Raw genomic sequence first — 12,158 nt, forward strand, 5'->3', positions numbered from 1 at the left:
CATCTGGGGAGCGAGAGGGAGTTTGATCATAATAAAAAGAAGAACAACAACGAATACAGACCTTTGTATAATAATATAAATATAAACATAAATATAAATGACAAAATATATGTGGGAATTGTGTTTAGTGAAATAAGTAACATACATTCTAAATTCAAAGACGGAGTATGGTAACCCTTCCCACATACAGTTACTTGACAAATTATTTCATTGTTCTTCACAGCACTACAAAGTTTTTATGTTTCTTGGTTTGGAGAGGAAAAATTGAGACTCAGAGTTTTAGGGACTTGCCAATGGTCTCTCCCCTAAGTAGATGTCAAAGCCTGATCTGGTTCCTTTTTTTTTTTTTTTTTTTTTTTTTTTTTAATTTATTGGGGTGACAATTGTTAGTAAAATTACATAGATTTCAGGTGTGCAATTCTGTATCACATCATCCATAAGTCACACTGTGTGTTCACCACCCAGTCAGCTCCCCTTCCATCACCATACATTTGATCCCCCTCATCCTCATCCCCCACCCCCCAACCCCTTTACCTTCTGGTAACCACCAAATTACGTTCCCCAGATTAATTTTCAAGCCCGTGGCCATCCTATGGTCACCGATTGCCCTCCAATCCCCTCACCCTCCCCCCCACTCCCCACCCCTCCCGCCCATCTAGCAACCCTCAGTTTTTCCTCATTGTCTCCCAAACTGTTTCTGATTAGTTCATTCACTTATTCTTTTCTTTAGAATCCGCAAATAAGTGAGATCATATGGTACTTATCTTTCTCTGTCTGACTTATTTCACTTAACATAATGTTCTCTAGATCCATCCATGTTGTTGCAAATGGTAAGATTTCTTTCTTCTTTATGGCTGCATAATACTCCATTGTATAAATGTACCACAGTTTCTTAATCCAGTCATCTACCGATGGGCATTTTGGTTGTTTCCATGTCTTAGCTATTGTGTATAGTGCTGCAATAAACATAGGAGTGCATAAAGATTTTTGAATTGAAGTTTTGGATTTCTCCGGATAGATACCTAGGAGTGGAATTACTGGATCATAAGGTAGTTCCATTTTCAGATTTTTGAGATACCTCCATACTGTTTTCCATAGCGGCTGCACCAGTCTGCAATCCCACCAACAGTGCACAAGCGTTCCCTTTTCTCCACATCCGCGCCAGCACTTGTTGTTTGTTGATTTATTGATGATAGCCATTTTGACTGGGGTGAGGTGGTATCTCATTGTGGTTTTTATTTGCATTTCTCTGATGGTTAGTGAGGTTGAGCATTTCTTCATATGTCTGTTTGCCATCTGTATGTCCTTTTTAGAAAAATGTCTCTTCAAGTCCTCTGCCCATTTTTTAATTGGATCGTTTGTTTTTTTGGAGTTGAGTTGAGTGAGTTTTCCATAGATTTGTGATATTAATCCCTTATCAGATATATCATTGGCAAATATCTTTTCCCATTCAGTAGGATCCCTTCTTGTTTTATTGATGGTTTCCTTTGCTGTGAAAAAACTTTTTAGTTTGATATAATCCCACATGTTTATTTTTTCTCTTAGTTCCCTCGAGCGAGGGTATATATCAGTAAAAATCTTACTCCGGGTAATGTCTGAGAAGTTTCTTCCTATATTTTCTTCTAGGTATTTTATGGTTTCAGATCTTACATTTAAGTCTTTAAGCCATTTTGAATTTATTTTTGTATATGGTGTAAGGAGGTGGTCCAACTTCATTTTTTTGCATGTGTCTGTCCAGGTTTCCCAGCACCATTTATTGAATAGACTGTCATTACTCCATCGTACATTCTTGCTTCCATTGTCGTAGATTAAATGGCCATATAGGCGTGGATTTATTTCTGGACTCTCTATTCTGTTCCATTGATCTATGTGTCTGTTTTTATGCCAGTACCATGCTGTTTTGATTACTGTAGCCTTGTAGTATAATTTGAAGTCAGGTATTGTTATACCTCCCACTTTGTTCTTATTTCTCAAGATTGCCTTTGCTATTCGGGGTCTTTTATGGTCCCATATAAATTTTAGGATTATATGTTCTATTTCTGTGAAAAACGACGTTGGCAGTTTGATAGGAATTGCATTGAATATGTATATTGCCTTAGGCAGTATGGACATTTTAACTATATTAATTCTTCCTATCCATGAACATGATATGTGTTTCCATCTATTTATATCTTCCTTCATTCCTTTCTCCAGTGTCTTATAATTTTCTGAGTATAGATCTTTTACTTCTTTGGTTAAATTTATTCCCAGGTATTTTATAGTCTTTGGAGCGATTGTAAATGGGATTGTTTTTTTAATTTCTCCTTCTGATGTTTTATTATTGGTATATACAAATGCAACTGATTTCTGAATATTAATTTTGTATCCTGCTACTTTACTAAATTCATCTATCAGCTCTAATAGCTTCTTGGTGGAGTCTTTAGGGTTCTCTATATATAGTATCATATCATCTGCATACAATGATAACTTTACTTCCTCCTTACCAATCTGGATGCCTTTTATTTCTTTTTCTTGTCTGATTGCTGTGGCAAGAACTTCCAGAACTATGTTGAATAGAAGCGGAGATAGCGGGCATCCTTGCCTTGTTCCTGATCTTAGGGGGAATGGTTTTAGCTTTTCCCCATTGAGTATGATGTTAGCTGTGGGTTTGTCATATATGGCCTTTATTATGTTGAGATAAGATCCCTCTATTCCCACTTTCTTAAGGGTTTTTATCATAAATGGCTGTTGGATTTTATCAAATGCTTTTTCTGCATCTATTGATATGATCATGTGATTTTTATTTTTCATTTTGTTAATGTGGTGTATCACATTAATAGATTTGCGGATGTTGAACCACCCCTGCATACCAGGGATGAATCCAACTTGATCGTGGTGAATGATCTTTTTAATGTATTGCTGAATTCTGTTTGCTAATATTTTGTTGAGGATTTTTGCATCTATGTTCATTAAAGATATCGGCCTGTAGTTTTCTTTTTTTGGGGTGTCTTTGTCTGATTTTGGGATCAGGGTGATAGTGGCTTCGTAAAAAGTGTTTGGGAGTCTTCCCTCCTTCTGGATTTTTTGGAAGAGCTTGAGGAGAATTGGTGATAATTCTTTTTTGAATGCTTTGTAAAATTCACCTGTAAAGCCATCTGGTCCAGGGCTTTTGTTTGTTGGGAGACTGTTGATTACTGATTCAATTTCCGTGGTGGTAATCAGTCTATTCAGGTTTTCTGTTTCTTCTTGAGTTAGCCTTGGAAGGTTGTACGCCTCTAGAAAATTGTCCATTTCTTCCAAATTGTCAAATTTGTTGGCATATAGTTGCTCATAGTAACTTCTTAAAACTCTTTGTATTTCTGCAGTGTCCGTTGTCACTTCTCCTCTTTCATTTCTGATTTTATTAATTTGGGTCCTCTCTCTCTTTTTTTTAATAAGTCTGGCTAAAGGTTTGTCGATTTTGTTTATCTTCTCTAAGAACCAACTCTTGGATTCATTGATCTTTTGTATTGTTGTTCTGGTTTCTATTTCATTTATTTCTGCTCTGATCTTTATTATCTCCTTCCTTGTGTTCCCTTTGGGCTTATTTTGCTGTTCTTTTTCCAAATCCCTTAAATGTGAAGATAAACTGTTGATTAGTGATGTTTTTTGTTTCTTTAGGTAGGCCTGCAAAGCTATGAATTTCCCTCTTAGGACTGCTTTCGCGGCATCCCATAGATTTTGGGTCGTCGTGTTTTCATTTTCGTTTATCTCGAGATATCTTTTGATTTCTTCCTTGATCTCCTGCTTGACCCATTCATTATTTAGTAATAAGTTATTCAGCCTCCATGAATTGGTGTGTCTTCCAGTTTTTTTCCTGTAGTTCATTTCTAATTTCATAGCATTGTGATCAGAGAAGACAATTGGTATGATTTCAATTTTCTTAAATTTATCAAGACTTGTTTTGTGGCCTAACATATGATCTATCTTGGAAAATGTTCCATGTGCGCTTGAGAAAAAGGTGTATTTTGCAGCATTGGGGTGAAATGTTCCGAAAATATTGATTAAATCCAAGTGGTCCAATGTATCATTTAAGGCTGTTGTTTCCATATTGATTTTCTGTCTGGAAGACCTGTCCCTTGTGGTCAGAGGTGTGTTGAAGTCCCCGACTATAATAGTGTTACTGTTGATCTCTGCCTTTATGTCAGTCAGTACCTGTTTTATATATTTAGGTGCTCCTATGTTGGGTGCATAGATGTTTACTAGGGTTATGTCCTCTTGTCGGATCAATCCCTTTATTATTATATAGTGCCCATCTTTATCTTTTAGTATGTTCTTCATTTTAAAGTCTATTTTGTCAGATATAAGTATTGCAACTCCGGCTTTTTTCTCGTTTCCATTTGCATGAAATATCTTACTCCAACCCTTCACTTTCAGCCTGTGTGTGTCTTTTGTTCTGAGGTGAGTCTCTTGTATACAGCATATACAAGGGTCTTGCTGTCTTATCCAGTCAGCCACCCTATGTCTCTTGATTGGAGCATTTAATCCATTTACATTTAAAGTGATTATTGATAGGTACATAGATATTGCCATTTTTAAATTTGTAGTTAGGTTGTTTTGATCTTTCTTCTATTTACAGAAGTCCTTTTAGTATTTCTTGCAATGCTGACTTGGTGGTGATAAATTCCTTTAGCTTATTTTTTTCTGGAAAGCTCTTTATCTCTCCATCAACTTTAAATGATAGCCTTGCTGGATAAAGCAATCTAGGTTGTAGGCCTTTGTTTTCCATCACTTTAAGTATCTCCTGCCACTCCCTCCTGGCCTTCAATGTTTCTGTAGAGAAATCATTTGATAGTCTTATGGGAGTTCCCTTGTATGTAACCCTCCGTCTTTCTCTTGCTGCTTTTAGGATTCTCTCTTTGTCTTTAAGCTTTGCCATTTTAACTATAATGTGTCTTGGTGTGGACCTGTTTGGGTTAATCCTGGTTGGAACTCTCTGCACTTCCTGGACTTGTATGTTGGTTTCCTTCATCAGGTTGGGGAAGTTTTCAGACATTATTACTTCAAATATGTTCTCAATCCCTTGCTTGCTCTCTTCACCTTCTGGTATTCCTATGATGCGCATGTTGTTGCGCTTGATGTTATCCCAGAGGTCTCTTAGGCCATCCTCATTGTTTTTTATTCTTTTTTCTTTCTGTTGTTCCGTTTGGGTGATCTCTGCTACCTTGTCTTCTAAGTCGCTGATTCGATCCTCTGCTTCATCTAGCCTGCTGGTAATTCCTTCAAGTGAGTTCTTAATTTCGGTAATTGTGTTCTTTAGTTCCAACTGGTTTTTCGTTATGATTTCTACATCCTTCTTTATGTTTTCTCTAAGCTCATTTGTTATGATTTCTACATCCTTCTTTATGTCTTCTCTAAGCTCCTTAAACATTCTTATCACCAGTGTTCCGAACTCTGTCTCTGAGAAGTTGGTTACGTCTGCTTCATTTGGTTCCAGTTGTGGAGGCTTCTTCTGTTCTTTTATTTGGATCGTGTATCTTTGTTTCCCCATTCTGGCTGACTGTGTTTATTTTGATATATTAGGTAGATCCCCTAGAGTTCTTAGTTCTTGCTAGGTTATCTTATGTAGTATGTGTCCTTTATATTTGACTCGCACCACGTCGTCCTCCTCTGCGTGTGCTCCAAAGGTGAGTCTTGTGTTGTGTACACTGTCCTGTTCAAGAAGATCTTTAATTGCTTCCCGCTAGTGAGCAGGTGGGGTCAACTTCTGGGCTGACCCGCCGTGAGACTTGGCTCTGCCCCCCGCAGGGCACTCTGCTGCGTGAGGGTTGACCACCCCAATGTGATTTGGCCTCTATGGGCTCCAGAGCCTGCAGAGAACCCCCTCTAGGTGTGTGACCTGCAGGTCAAACCCGGCTGCATTCCGATTTGCTCTGGAGTTGGCCCCCGGATATGCCGAGTCCCGTGCCACCCAAGCTGGGCCCCGGCAGGGAAGTCCCAGAACAAGGCAAATCACCAAGCACAGCAGCAACGACAACAGCAAAGAAAAAAAAAAAAAATCAAGTACAATCACATGCAAAAAAAAAAAAAAAAAAAAAAAAAAACAACCGATAACCCCCGCTCGACACAGGCAAAGATATCAAACATACAAGACAAAGCAAAACAAAACCAAGCAAAGCAAAACAAAGCAAAACAAAAAGCAGCGACCGTCTCGGCCTGAGCCCACCAAGCAATGACCAGGTTGTCCTCTGCTGTACCAAAGAGCCCCCTGCTTATTGCGCAGGCAGAGCCGGTCACCTGGTGCCCAGAGAGACTTTGGGACTGCAGACTTAAATGCGTGGGCCTGAGGGGTCTGGATGATAGTCTCCACAAAGTCAGTGCAGCTTCTGCCCTTGTCCGCACGTATGCACACCGAGAGTAGCACCACCAGCCCTTTGTCCAGAGCTCCAGAGTCCTAGGGCACTTCTTCCGTGTGTGTGTATGGGTGCGGGCGGGAGATTTCTGATCTGCTGACCGTGCCTCACAAGCTGGGCCCCGGCAGGGCAGTTTCAGAACAAAGCAAATCACCAAGCACAACAGCAACAACAACAACAAAGAAAAATATCAAATACGTTCACATACAAAACCACCTGATAACCCCCACTCGACAGAGGCAAAGATATCAAAGATATAAAGACAAAGCAAAACAAAACAAAACAAAGCAATACAAAAAGCAGCGACAGTCTCGGCCTAAGCCCACCAAGCAATGTCCAGGTTGTTCTCTGCTGTACCAAAGAGCCCCCTGCTTATTGCGCAGGCAGAGCCGGTCACCTGGTGCCCAGAGAGACTTTGGGACTGCAGACTTAAATGCGTGGGCCTGAGGGGTCTGGATGATAGTTTTTACAATATCAGTGCAGTTTCTGCCCTTGCCTGCACATATGCACACTGAGAGTGGCACCACCAGATACGTGACCAGTCCTCTTGAGTCTTAAGGCACCTCTTCAGTGTGTGTGTGTGAGTGCGGGCGGGAGATTTCTGATCTGCTGAAAGCCCAGAGCTGCGCCTGCCTCACTGCTGATCTCCGGGTGTGTCTCTGCAGCTGCACCCACCCCACCCTAGGCAAGCCAGGAAGGGTGGGGGCTGGGGATGGAGGGGTCTTCACTCTCCCAGCCCAGCCGTGCGTCGCCCTCTTCCCGCAGGCCAGAAAAGGTGGTGGCTGGGGGTGGAGGCGTCTCTTCTCTCCTAGCGCAGCCAAAATCACGCACACTGCCCAGTCTGCCTGGGTCAGGGCTGCCCGTCAGGCTTCCCAAAGCGTGAGCCTTAGATACCACTCCTCGGTTCAGGGGCTGGTTTAAGTCTCTGGGAGGGCGGAGTAAGATTGGAAGAGCGGGGCGGGGGAGGGGCCCAGGTATGGAGGCTATGTTCTTTGTCTGCGCTAGGGCCCTCCCGGCGGGAGAAATCAGCCGTGGGACGCAGGGAAAGAGCCCACCTCCTGGTCCCCGCGCTCTCCGCTCCGTCCTGGGATCCCGTGCGTGGCCGGCACAGCGGTTTACGGTTTTCGCCCCCGCCAGCTGAGGCTCCGTTGGGGGCTGGGCTCTCCCGCCGCTGCCAGCCGGGCGCTCTCACGCCGCTCCTCTTTTTCCTTCCCTTGCTTGCCCAATTAGCGTACCTTCAAGTATTTCTTAGCTTCAAGTAATCCACGAATCTGCCCGCTATTCTGTGTGGTGAGCGAAAATTTCTTTGATGGATTATAGGTCCCGTTTGCAACAAGATCCGGAGGAGAACTCAGAAAGTGCGCCCTGCTGCCGCCATTCCTATGACGTCACTCTGGTTCCTTCTTGTCAGGTAGATTTCAGTTTAAAGAAAACCCAGTCAGAACGACAGAACTCAGCTCACCCCGTAGGATCAACCCGTATCTCATCCTCTATAGTCTTTGGCAACTGAGCGCTGATATCCATCCACCCCCAGGCCCCAGGGGCTTATCTCTACATTCTGCTCATTTTCTATTTGCTCCCACAGGAGCAGAAGGTCTACGGAAGCGGGTTGGGGTCAGTCTTGTTCTTGGTTTACTCACACAAGGCCTGGCAAGTAGAAGGCACTCAATCAAGGTTTATCGCAGAAATGATTGAAACCCAAGTCCCCAAAGCCCGTAGTCTCATCAATGGCAGCAGACAATTGAGTTGAAAAAGTGAGGGGCAATAGAGCAACGTATTCTTGTGGGTCCTTCCCCTCCCATTGTTCTAGCTAAGAGGTAACCACTAATTTACAAGAGGAAATGTGGGCAGGGAGGGAAAGAAAATAGGAGTGAGTCAAGAGACTTTATAGGAAACTCTTTCCACCAGTTAAAAGTGGTTTGGGAATGAGTGAGGTTGGGAAGATTGTAGAGTAGTCGTGATGTAGAAACCAAACCAGATAGCAACAGTGTACCAAAAGGTCATTTGGTACTTATCTGAGTTTACACGGAGTTTATATTGTTGAATTTATTATCAGCCCCTGCTTAAAACACATGCTTTAACAAAAATATCACATTAAATATAACAGCTTTGAAGTTTCTTTCCTACATCACATATTCTTTTATGATTTTTTTTAAATGTGTAAAAGCCAAGCAAATCTTTGTGCACACATTGTTTCTGGGCTGTCTCTTGCCACACACAAAGGTAAATCAGTTTGGGTTAGCTTGCTTAGTTAGTGATCTGTCCATGGCTTGTATATGATCCACCGTGCAGAGAATTTTCCTTTAAATATTTCAATTATAATAATTTTCACATAGATGTATGGGCACGGGTGGCCTTCTATTGGAAAGAGAACTTGGGAACTTGCATAAAAGCCAAACAGTGCAAGAAAAGGTAAAGCATGGTGAGTGCATTCTGTACCAGCTTGTTCAGTTCTCTCACTCAGCAGCTGTGTTACCTCAGACAAGAAACGCTATGCTGGAGTCTGTAAAATGGGGAAAACGATAATCTCTAATTCATTGACTTGTGAGAATTAAATAAACCATGTCTGGCAAATAGTAATAGTTCAAAATTTAGCTGTACTATCTTATCATACTCTAGGGATTAACCCACCTCTTGTGATAGCATTATCATTTCTCTTCCTCCAAGTCCAAATCTCCAATTTCGTTTGAGGTTCAGAAATGGTAAAAAATCATCTTTGCCCTTCAATAAACTAATCTGCACTCTGGCCAAAAGAAAGATAACTTTATTATTATGTATATCAGTTCTTTATTAGTTGTATGCCCCAATAATGGAATATGATTTTCAGTGTACTCTGCAAACTACAAGTTCCATTAAAGTGCTTCTTCCCCAAAGGGGTATTATTCTTGGAGTGGTGGGGGCAAAGAAGAGACCGACAACAAAGGAAATCAGCAAAAAGATGCAAAGTTACTAACTTTTTTTAAAATGCTGTGGGCAGTTTTCTGTGTTCAAAAATAATCAGGGGGACCTACCTCAGATTACGTGGTTAGGAACAGCCTCTTTGAAGAGATGGCATTTAAGGGGAGATCTAAACATGAGAAGAAACCAGCTGGGCAAAGGGTAGAAGAACACCACTCCATGCAGAATAACATTCTCCCTTTCTTCTCTCCAATTTTGTGTTTTGGTAATCAGTACAGATACCTTTACGATAGGGGACACACCCTACCCCCCACCTCCCCTGGGAACTCCCCACCAACTAACCCATGATATAAGTAACAGTTGGTTTTAACCAACATGGTTTAATGCTATTCCCCTTCACCACTGATTCGTTTTAAGTGGGTGTTAGACTATACTCTGGCGAATGAGAACATACGCAGAAATATGATAAAAGGCTTCTGTAAGACCTTTGCTTCTTTTTTTAAAAAGAAAACTATGGATCTCCTTGTCACCACCCCTTCTCTCTTCTTGCCTTCAATGTATAAGTGATTCATGGAGCTATGGCAAGTATTTTGAGACTATGAAGCAATGAGAAAATAGGTTATATATGGAGGTCTGACAATTACGTTTGCAAACTTGTTGCAATGATGTTCCTAACTTTTTAGATATCAGAGGGATTATTCATTACTTATTTGTACCAACTGGACAAACAGTTAACCAAGTTTACTATTTGGAAGGGCTAAAAAAGCTGCGTGAAAAAGTTAGACAACTTGAACTTTTTGCAAACATTTCATGGCTCTTGCATCACGACAATGCACCAGCTCACATGGCACTGTCTGTGAGGGAGATTTAGCCAGTAAACAGATAACTGTATTGGAACACCCTCCCTACTCACCTGATCTGGCCCCCAATGACTTCATTCTTTACCTGAAGATAAAGGAAATATTGAAAGGAAGACATTTTGATGACATTCAGGACATCAAGGGTAATACAATGACAGCTCTGATGGCCACTCCAGAAAAAGAGTTCCAAAATTGCTTTGAAGGGTGGACAAGACGCTGGTGTCAGTGCATAGCTTCCCAAGGGGAGTACTTCAAAGGTGACCATAGTGATATTCAGCAATGAGGTATGTAGCACTTTTTCTGAGATGAGTTCATGAACTTAATTGTCCAACATGGTATTGCTGAATAGAAAAATACAAACAAAATGTATCCTTGATGAACTTAATGAGTCATTGGCAGCCCTGAAGAGTTTTGGATCTTTTGAGAAAATGCAGAAAGTTGAGTTGAGGTGGAATTTTCACATCAAACTCCATTCAGTCTTTCCTTTATGCCAACTGTTAGGTTACCTATTGGGGCAATAATTCTCAAAGTCCTTCTGTAATAAATGTTATGATTTTTGATATTCTATGACTCATTCTATTCTACTTTACATAACTTCTGTGAGAATGAAATTCAGACATAAGGTACAAATAAGCCTTCATTTCCATTGCCAAAAAAAGATACGAGAAAAAAAGAAAGCTAATATGATATATTAAGTCTGTTGATAAAGAGGATTATACTTGATGATCCTTCAGGATAATGATTCAGATGGAATGTAACAAGCAATCAGGTCTTCACTTTTTTTTTTTTAATGCTTTATCAAGGAGTTCTTCCAACACAAAAGTCATCAATGTCAGTGAAACTTCAGAGGGACAAAACTAAATCCTGAACTTTGGATCATACTAAATCTCATCTGAATAAATTCACTACACAATTCTCACTCCTGGGAGGATCTGAGTCAAATCAAGTTCCATAGCCCTGAAATGTTACACTTTTGTACTTAGTAATACAGATCTAGCCAGAAAGTTTCTGTGAGTTTTAAATAAGTAACAAGTAGTAACGAAGAAATAATTCTAGCATAGAATAAGATCTATGCTCTTATCAGTGGAAATAAATTAATTAATCAATCATTCAATGCCAGGTATTTTTTTAAATAACCTATTATCATCTATTTCATATTTTTTGCCATGAGATGATTATCAAAAATACATTTCCTGGTTTTTTGTTCAATATTACTTATTATTCCCAGTCTGCTTTTTTCTCTATAAAACTGATACATTTATTATTAATAAATATTTTTCTGCAGGCTTTTAACAAATGTTTAAATAATTAAGTATGGCATTACTTCTGGTTATGGTTCCATGCCACTTATCTTAGAGCAATAAAGTCAGCTTTCCTTTAACCCGCCTGATTGGTAACATACACCTTCTGAGTCAGAGTTCTATAGATGCAAACAACAGAAATAGGCTCTGGTTCATTTATACAAAGGAAAGTTACTGAAAGATACCAGACCTCTTTATCTGGCAGTAAGGATAGAGAACCAGATTTGGGAACGTGCAGGGCCGAGGTATCCCCAGTGGTCCTGAATCTGGGGGTGATGGGAATAGTGACGTGGTGGCAAGAATCAGGACCCCACCCCCAGATTAGATAAATGCCTACCATTTTCTCTGTCTTTAATCTTCTTTCTACCCAAGATTTAAATTCCAGGGAATAAGTGTTTGATTGACCTAGTTTCAATCGTATACTCAAACTTTGGTTAAGAAAGTGTAGGGGCTCGGGAGTACAAGTCCACAAAGGTGAAACCAAAATAATAGTAATAATGATGATGATAATAATGATATTAATAATAATAATAATAATACAATTATTATTCCTCTAAAAGAAGCACGCCGTTGTTAAGAAGGGGAAATGACTGCTGGGCAGTCACATATTACAGATGCCAAATACACTATTCTTCACTATTTTTGTACATGACCTTACCTATTTTCAATTCATGGTTGAATGAAAATAATTATTTACAGCCCTTCTAAAAGCCCAGGCAGCTCCTTAT

This window comes from Rhinolophus ferrumequinum, chromosome 3, assembly GCF_004115265.2.
Source record: "Rhinolophus ferrumequinum isolate MPI-CBG mRhiFer1 chromosome 3, mRhiFer1_v1.p, whole genome shotgun sequence".
Classification (NCBI taxonomy): domain Eukaryota; kingdom Metazoa; phylum Chordata; class Mammalia; order Chiroptera; family Rhinolophidae; genus Rhinolophus; species Rhinolophus ferrumequinum.